The 9203-nt window shown below is 44.0% G+C and overlaps 1 pseudogene across 1 annotated transcript; it reads right to left on the bottom strand.

Moving 5' to 3' along the window:
• Positions 1-373: 373 nt before the first annotated feature.
• On the bottom strand, positions 374-4797 carry LOC103258075 (annotated as a pseudogene). The gene is made up of 3 exons (XR_002481840.1): positions 4361-4797; positions 3128-3210; positions 374-578 (listed from the first exon to the last, which is right to left on the bottom strand). The product of XR_002481840.1 is annotated as a prefoldin subunit 1 pseudogene (transcript).
• Between the last annotated feature and the right edge of the window lie 4406 nt (positions 4798-9203).

The following is a 9203-nucleotide window of genomic DNA, read 5'->3' as shown; positions in this document are numbered from 1 at the left end:
ATCCAGTGCATGAGTTAACTTGAGAGCAAAGAACACCATTCAGGGGAGGGAAGGAAAAAAAAGCTTTCTCCCTGCATAGTAACGCCCAGGGATCATGCTTACACCACATTTACTTTTCTCAGAAATCCCTGTACATTTTGCCTTCACTTATTTCAAGAATGTCGAGGGCTTTCTTGATCATGAGGGAATTACTGACTTCCTTGGGAAGGATTTATGGGGTTCTGCTGAGAGAAAGAGCAGGTCTCTGAAGGCTGGGTCATCACCCGCACTGACCCGCAGCCTCCTACTGTCAAATATGAGATGCCGTGCTCCCTCCCAGAAGGGAGCCAGGTCACCCCAGGTGCTTAGGTTCCCTCAGAGGAGAAGTACATCTTTAGGGTGAAGTGGGATCCCGGTTCCTGCCACACTCAACTATGCAGACGAAACGACTTGCAGCTGCTCTCAGGCACAGCTCCAGGCCTCCTGGTCTCATGTTTGGTGGCAAGGTGACCTTTTCAGGAGTGGTCATGAGGTAGAGGCACCGGGGCATACCCACGTTGGTGAATAGGATCCAGGACCTCAGAAGGATCAGAGTCCACCTGGGGACAGAACACAGCACAGAAAAAAGATGAGGCAAAATTACAACAAAAATATAGTAAATACCAAATGTGAAATAAAGCACGTTAAGACAGATCTCCTCAGAATCCTCACCCCTGAAGCTTGCTTATCTTCTTGTATCCTCTGACTTGATGGATGTCCCTGCCATCTCTGTAGCTGCCCAAGTCAGACACGCTCAGGTCTCCCTTTCATCACTGTGCCTGTCCCATTTGGCCACCGGGTCTTGTTGATGTTATGCCCTTAGCATCTCTTGAATGTGTTGTCCTCATCCTAATGCCACCACCCTAAATGTCTCTAGCCTGACCCACTGCAGCTGCCTCCCAGTTGGTCCCCCTGCTGCTAGTCATGTCCGTTCTGTGAGTTATCTTTCTGAAATCTAAATCGAGGAGTATGCCGCTATTCTAAGTGGTCCAACGGTTCACCACGGTTTTCAGGATAAGGTACAAAATTGTCATTATCTAGTCCTTTGCCCACTTCCCAAACCTCATCTCTGGTGACATGCTGGTAAAACTTAACAATCAAATCTCCAGAAAGATCACTGCATTTATCTTACACAACAAAGACTCATACTTCCCCTCAAACAACAGTGAGCTTCTTTCAACTTCCTGATCATTCTGTAATCTCCCCTGTATCCTGAGTCTTTGCATATCTTTCGCTTTCATCCCAAAAGGAGCTTCTTCCTGCCTCCCCCACACCTACCATCTTTCAGGTCCAAGTTCATGCAAGAAGTCTTCCCATAGAAAGTATAGTGGTCATCAAAGGAGATGCAAATTAAAACTACACTGAGATACCACCTAACTCCAGTCAGAATGGCCATCATCAATAACTCAAAAAATAACAGATGCTGGAGAGGATGTGGTGAAAAGGGAACACTTCTACACTGTTGGTGGGAGTGTAAACTAGTACAGCCTCTGTGGAAATCAGTGTGGCAATTCCTAAAACTTCTAAAAATTGACCTTCCATATGATCCCACAATCTCCCTACTGGGAATATACCCGGAAGAACTCAGGTCACTCTATAATAAAGATACCTGCACACATATATTTATCGCAGCATCAAAAGAGGACTGGATTAAAAAAAATGTAGTGCATATATACAATGGAATATTATGCAGCCATAAAGAAGAACAAAGTGATGGACTTCACAGCAACACGGATGGAATTAGAGCTTATAATACAGCGTGATCTCTCACAGAAACGAAGAGCTGAGTATCACGTGTTCTCACTCATAAGTGGACCTTGAACAACTACTGTATTATGGTAGGAAAGGGATTTAAAGTAGCGGGAAACTGCGGGGAGGGGGCTGGAGGGTGAGTAGCTGGGATTGACAACAGTTGATATCCACCGGGGGAAGGGGGGGCACACCTCATCAATAAGGGCACCTGCACAATGAACACTTGTATACCTAACCCTGAATTGTACCCCACAATTTCAAAATAAAAATTAAAAAAAATAAGAAAGCATAGTGAACATCAGTGTCTACCAAAACGCTACCCTGTATTTGTTGCTGGAGAGTCACTGCTCTATGACTTCTTGAGAACAGGGAACATTGTTTAATCTTTGTGTTCATACTGCCTTACACACTTCTTGGTACATAGTAGGTTTTCAGTAACAGCTGAATTAAAGAATACAAACATTGCTCATTTTTAATTTATTAATTATATTTTTCCCACTTGCGAAAAGATTCAAGGTCATGAACAAAAGCAGAAGGGTGAATAAATGCTTTCAACCCTCCACTGAGATCAAGACCAAGTTTTGGAAAAGATAGAGTAGTCAGAGAGGACTTGGTGGAGGTGTGTTGCCAGATTTAGCAAGTTATAATATGGAATGCCTACTTAAACTTGAATTTTAGGTATGCAGCAAATAAGTTTTCAGTGTATGTCTCATGCAACATTTGAAAGATACTTACAGTATAAAAGATATTTATCTAAATTCCTATTGAGGCTGGGCTCGGTGGCTCAGCCTGTAATCCCACGTTTTGGGAGGCCAAGGTGAGTGAATTGCCTGAGCCTGCGGGTTCGAGACCCACCTGGGCAACTTGGCAAAACCTCATCTCTACAATAAATCAAAAAAATTAGCCGGGCGTGGTAGCGCGCGCCTGTAGTTCCAGCTACTTGAAAGGCTGAGGCGGAAGGATCGCCGGAGCCCAGCAGGTCGAGGCTGCGGTGGCCGGGAGCGGCCACTGCACTCCAGTCTGGGCGACAGAGTGAGACTCCGACTCAAAAAAATAATAATAATAATAAATAAAATAACATTCCTATTGAATTGAGTGTTCTGTATTTTATCTGGCAATCCTATCTTTGAGGAGGCTGCATTTGAGCAAGACCAAGAAGGATGAGTCAGATTTAGAGAGGACAGAGAGAAGCGGGACTGGATCTCCTAATTGGGGACTAGTGCGAGGGGTGAAAAGCAAAGTGCACAGAAAACGGACGCCTGCCAGGCATTTTGAGATTGGTCAAGATTAGGGCATGAGTTTTATACCTACAGAGGACACAAGGCCAAAAAGAAGGAGGGGAAACATTGAAACTGACATTGAGGTGGCCAGAGAGGAGACAACTGCAATTGTTCGTACATGTGTTCGGGGTTTATAAGTCCTGGACTGGCCCACAAGCAACTGGGAGAAAAGACAGAAAAAAAAGGTGCAGATTTCTAAATGGGGGCAGTGGGGTGAGGACAGGGGACAAGGAGAGATTCTAAAGAATGCTCCACGATTTAAGATTCAGGAGGAGAAGCCAGATTGGGAGGGGCAGGCAGAGGTGGATGAGCTTCATTTAGACAAGTTGAATTTGATATGAACGTGGGACAACCAAGGAGAAACATGTAGCTGAGCTGGAGATGGGGTGCCGAAGCCTGAGCATGACCGTGACCATGAAATGTCCCCTCATATGTAACTGTAAGGGTTCACGGGGTCTCTCTGTCACTTACATGATCCACCTACATGAAGCAGGGATGAGACTGTCCTCACAAATATCCCAAGCAGTGTAGTGGGACATGGACATGCTGGCATGATCAATGACAGCTCCTCCTTCCAGAGCTTCTCAAGACTCCAGCCAGGGACAACCTCTACCAGGCCCTACCACTGTGGGAGCTTCTGTGTCCTCTCAATAAATCCGGCTTAAAATAAAAAAGAGTCCAGCAGGCCCTGGGAGGGATGTGTCACTCTTTGGCTTCCTGAGGGAATGTTTGATGCAATTAAGACAACCATAAGATAGAATAGCATTTTTCCGGAAAGGCACCTGTACGCATTGTAAAACCTAAATTTAATATAGTTCAAATCCATGCCCAAATGGAGCAAATTGCTTATATACATTGGGAGAGACTGGTGGAGGCACAGTTTATGGCAATAATAGATATGAAAGTGCTTTGAAAATTATAATGTGCTGTGAAAGTCTAATAATAACTTATCGTGATTCACCCAAACTAAACAGCTAGAGTATAACTGAAAATAATCCCCCAGACATCCGAAGTTATGTCTGTATTCTGTCAGACATCCACATATTTCTTTTTTTTAATTGCTCTAGCCAACGTGCCTAGCGATGGGCTCTGGCAGAGTGTCTTCATCTGTCCTGGCTCCCACCTGCCCCCTCTAGGCGTTCTTGACTTATCAAGAGAGAATAGTATCTTGGGCAAGGAAGGCAGGCACGGCCAGAGTCCAGATTCCAGGGCTGGGATCCAAAGGGGGCTCAGGGTGATGGAGAAAGTGTGAGTGGCTAAGCCGTCCAGACAAATGTCCATCAGGGCCAAGGGGAGGCTAGTGTCTCCACCTCTCCACCTTTGCCAGGAATAGGAGAGCAGGAGGAAGAGCTTCCCCTAGAGGTTCGCTGCTGGCCCCTTTGTGCCATCGGCATCTCCTGGATATTGTCCTCAGCTTCTTTAATGCTCCGTTCCAGGTAGGGTTTCTTCTGCTCTAGTTCTTTAATTTTAATTGCTATTTTCTGTTTCTCTAACAGCTGATTGTGAATTACCTCCTTGGATTGAAGAATAAACATTCTTCCTACACCTTCGTACATGTTAGTCTCATCTACCAAAGCCATGATCTCTGTATCTGTAAGATGTGCATGCTTTTTTGTTCGGTTTAGCTGTTCAATCTGTATGTCTGCAAGCTTCATCTTCAGCTGAGTGTCAATAGCTTTGGCTTGAAGCTCTGCGAAGGTCTTCTTCAACTCCAGATCCACGGGGGCCACCATCTTGGTGCACTCCATGCGCCTGCACAGTGCACATCTGCATAGTTCAGGACAACTAAAGTCAACCTTCCCCCACACTCCTTAAGCCCATCTTGACCGTCTTTTCCTCAGCACGTATCACCATCTACCATTCTATATAAGTAATAACTTGCTAATTTTGTTTCTGATCCCCTCCAAGAATGTATAAGCCTTGAGGGTTGGAACTGAAGTTTTGTTTCACAGCCCTCTCCCTCCATGTCCCAAAACAGTGCTTGCTTCTGATTGAACAGATTAACTTTAGTTATCAAAGTTTTGCATATCTTGGTAGCTAGGAAGTGTCCTGAAAGACAAATGTGGAGGAGATCTCAGAATCATGACGTCTGTTGTCACATAACTGGGTATCAAAGTGTCATGAAGGCTTCTCAGGAGATACGGTCCATGTGATCGACTTGACTGTCCTCACAATAAGGACTGGACTCACATTTGGAGACCAGTGCCTAAGTCCTTTCTCATTATGGACACTGTGAGCATCTCAGGTGAAGTATGAGGGTTAATTCCTCTCCTTCTACTTGGTAAGGACCTTACTTACTAAGTTTAGTATTTGATCTTCTCTTGTGCTTCAAGAGGCCTCAAGAGCATCAACCTAACCCCACCGAGGACTGACTTGTCAAAAGCAACCTACGGGCTGCTTTTTTTTATCCTCTTGGGACACTGTATTGGTTTCAAATGCCAAAGAAGAGGCACGTTTGAATTCAGATTCCAGAGCTCAGCACGTCTATTTGAGACTGCTTCTTTGGGCCGTCCAGTCCCCTGTTTCTGTAGCAATTCTAACTACCTCGGTGTTGAGTGGACACCCCCTTCACTGGTGTTCTGCAGAGCAAGTGAAAAGGAAAGGATTCCTGCTCAGCTTCTCGGCATGAACAGGCATCCCTGATGCAGACAAACACAAAAAATACACTGCAGCTGAAGCTCAGATGAGCCTTGAAAGGCATCCAGCTGCTCTCTTAACCCCAGCTGGTACGTGTCCTGGTTCAATAATGGGAGAGACTGGCAAGCCTTGGAGAGCCAGTGCTGGAGTCCAAAAGGCTGTCATGTCTGAGCAGGCTTGGCCTCCCGGGAGGCAAGAGGCTTGAGGGAAAAACCTCAGTAACAGGATGTTAAGAAGATGGAGGAGTTCTAGCTGAGAAAGACCCTACTAAGTAGCTTTTTCCCAGAGTCTGGTTGCAGGGAGATTGACACAAATTAACAGTAACAAGAGGTCCACACAAGGCCACAGGGGGAACGCCAGAGTATCTGAAGAAGTCATGGGTGGTGGCACCTGAATTCCCAACAGGTCACTGTGATAGGAAGCCTGGTGTCCGTTCTCTCACCGTTGTCCCCATGGACTCCTCCCACTTCTCCTCTGTTGGGTGTCAATCACTCGGCCACCCACAAAGACCCTGGAGAAAAGGCTTTCCCGCTCTCTCCTTCTGACTCGAGGGTCTGCATCCCACGAGCCCTCCCCATCCGCCGTTAGGCCATCCAGCTCCACAAAGCCTATCACCCCTTGGTCGTTTTCGCTCTTGTCTTCTGTCAATTCATTGCAGTCTTCCTTCGACCTCCGAATTATTGCCAGATGTGAAGCTGATGGGTATGGGCTTACGGATGCTATTGCTGCCAGATTCTCTTCCCCTCATTGTCTAGGAGTCTGTCTCCATTTAAGCTATAATCCTTTTTGCCATTTTTGACCCAGTTCCCATTATTCCATATTTTTCCATAATAAGTCAAATAAGTCACTTGTCAGCCTATATAAATCTTATTGGTTCCAGCTCTTGCGTTGTGACTAAAATGAATGCCTGATGGAAAAAAAAATTCCACAGGCCAGTCCCAGGGACTCATCTACTTCCACTTTCTTAGCTAGAATAAAGGATGGGATGCTCTTTTTAAAATTCTGGTGGTATTCCTTAACTGGATAGAGAGGGGCTGTAACTCACTACTATCCTACTTCTGCAAACTCACATGGAAGAATGTGTTCAAATATATGAAAAATATGGGGGGAAAGTGTGAAGAAAACACTCCTATGTAACAGTTACCCATTCCTGAACAAAAATTGGTAGCAGAAAATGAATGTGTTTCACAAACAAGGTGAAGGAAGAAGAAATTGAGCAAGAGAAAAAAAGGATGAGGCATTCATCTGAGGCATAATTAGTCCTCCCTTCTTATCTTCAGTCCAAAACTGTGTGACTGGGCAAAAGCAGAAGAGGAATCACTTTAGAAAATATTATTTTTTTGAAATATGCTTGCTATGACTATACATCTGAACAAAGATGGCTGTGGTGCTAAATAACCCACAGACTGGTCCGGGCCCTTTCAGGGCATATTTCAGAAGGAATCACATGCACTGTGTTTGTACCACAAACCCTTTGAACCAAACCAAACTTCTCAGGTCTCTCACTGCTCCTTAATATGCCACATCTTGCTCATCCATCATGTAGGAAAACATGATGACTCGTTAAAGGTGTTTTCAGATGCTATTCTTAGACTATTTTTCTCTTCAAAATCAAGTAGTTTCACAACCAATCAACCGAAACTGTAGAAAGTGTGGGACTCCTAACAATTACACCCAGAAATAGTAAGGTCAGGATGGTTTTATAATCCTGCCAAAGTGGTCATTGCTTTGCCCTGGCTGTTGGCAATTTGCCTCTTGCAATGCAGAGACACTGACACAGGTGAGAAACAATAATCACTTCATGATAGGGATACAATTTTGAGAAATGCGGTTAAGTGATTTTGTCATTGTGTGAACAACATAGACTGTACTCACACAAGCCTAGATGGTAAAGCCTACTACACACCTAGGTTGATTGGTATAGCCCATTGCTCTTGGGCTACAAACGTGTACATCATGTTACTTACTGAACACCGTGGGCAGTTGCAACACAATGTTCAGTATTTGTGCAGTAAGAATTTCTCAGCTCCTTTAAAATGTTGTGGAACCACTGACATGGATTTAGTTTGTCCTTGACTGAAAAGCCATCATTCAGTGCTCCACTGTATAAACATTTTATAGATAAAAGTCTGAGATTATGTTAGTTAACTCGCCAGGTGTCAGAGAGTAGCTGGTGGTGTCAGGATATGCACAGGTCCACTAGAATCCAGAGCCTGTACTTTCCAACAGGCTGACAGCAGAATTTTTTAAGTTAGATACTTTAAAAAGGAGAGTCAAAACAACAATAGTGTTGACCCTTCAACAACATGGGTTTGAACTGCACGGGTCCTCTTAGACATGATTTTCTCCCACCTCCGCCATTATTAAGGCAGCAAGATCAATCCCTCCTTTTCCTCAGCCAACTCAATGTGAAGACGATGAGAATGAAGACCTTTCATGATGATCCACTTACACTTAATGAAGAGTAAATATTTTTTCTCTTCCTTATGACTTTCTTTTTTTATTATTATAAATACATGTGGTGCAATTCAGGGTTAGGTATACAAACGTTGATTATGCAGATACCCTTGTTGATGAGGCATGCCCCTCCCTCCCCTGACAATTTCCCACTACTGCCAATCCCTTTCTTATAGTGTTATAATTGTTCAAGGTCCGATATGAGTGAGAATATATGGTACTCTGTTCGTTGTTTCTGTGACCGATCACTGAGTATGATTGACTCTAAATCCATCCAAGTTGCTGCAGAGTCCATATGTCTGTCTTTCTTTGTGGCTTCGTAATATACCATTGTGTATAAGTACCACATTTTCTTAATCCAGTTCAGCTTTGATGGGCAGCATGTTTGGCTGCATGTTTTTGCTGTTGTGAATAGAGCTGTAACAATCATACGTGTACAGGTATCTTTTTTGTAAAATGATTTGAGTTCCTCTGGGTATCTTACCAATAGGGGGAACTCTTGGGTCATATGGAAGGTCAGTTTCTAGTTCTTTCAGAAATTGCCACACTGTCTTCCAAAGAGGTTGCCCTAGAAACGTTCTTTTTTCTCTGCATCCTTGCCAGCATCGGTTGTTGTTTGTGGCATTAATGATGGCCATTCTTACTGGGGTTAGATGGTATCTCAATGTGGTTTTGACTTGCATTTCTCTGATAATTAGTGTGACTGAGCATTTTTCACGTGTCTGTTGGCTGCCCATATATCTTCTTTTGAGAAGTGTCTATTCATGTCTTTTGCCCACTTTTTAAATGGGACTGTTTTTTTCCTGTTGGTGCATTTGAGTTCCTTATAGATCATAGATGTTAGGCCTTTGTCAGATATACAATTGGCAAATATTTTTTCGCATTCTGTGGGCTGTCTCCCTGCTCTCTTGATGGCTTTTTTCTTTGTTTGCTTGTTTTCTTTTGGCTTTGGCATTAATGTATGTGTGTGTTTTCAAGTTTCTTGTTGCACTGTATTCTCTGTTGATTCTGTGCTCTGCTGTTCTCTTGGGAAGTGTGTGGTCATTCTTTTTTCTCTCT

The sequence above is a fragment of the Carlito syrichta genome, unplaced genomic scaffold (assembly GCF_000164805.1).
Source record: "Carlito syrichta isolate Samal-C Ts95f unplaced genomic scaffold, Tarsius_syrichta-2.0.1 Scaffold301953, whole genome shotgun sequence".
NCBI lineage: Eukaryota > Metazoa > Chordata > Mammalia > Primates > Tarsiidae > Carlito > Carlito syrichta.
The sequence above is the reverse complement of the archived record's forward strand: the minus strand, read 5'-3'. Positions and strand labels throughout refer to the sequence as shown.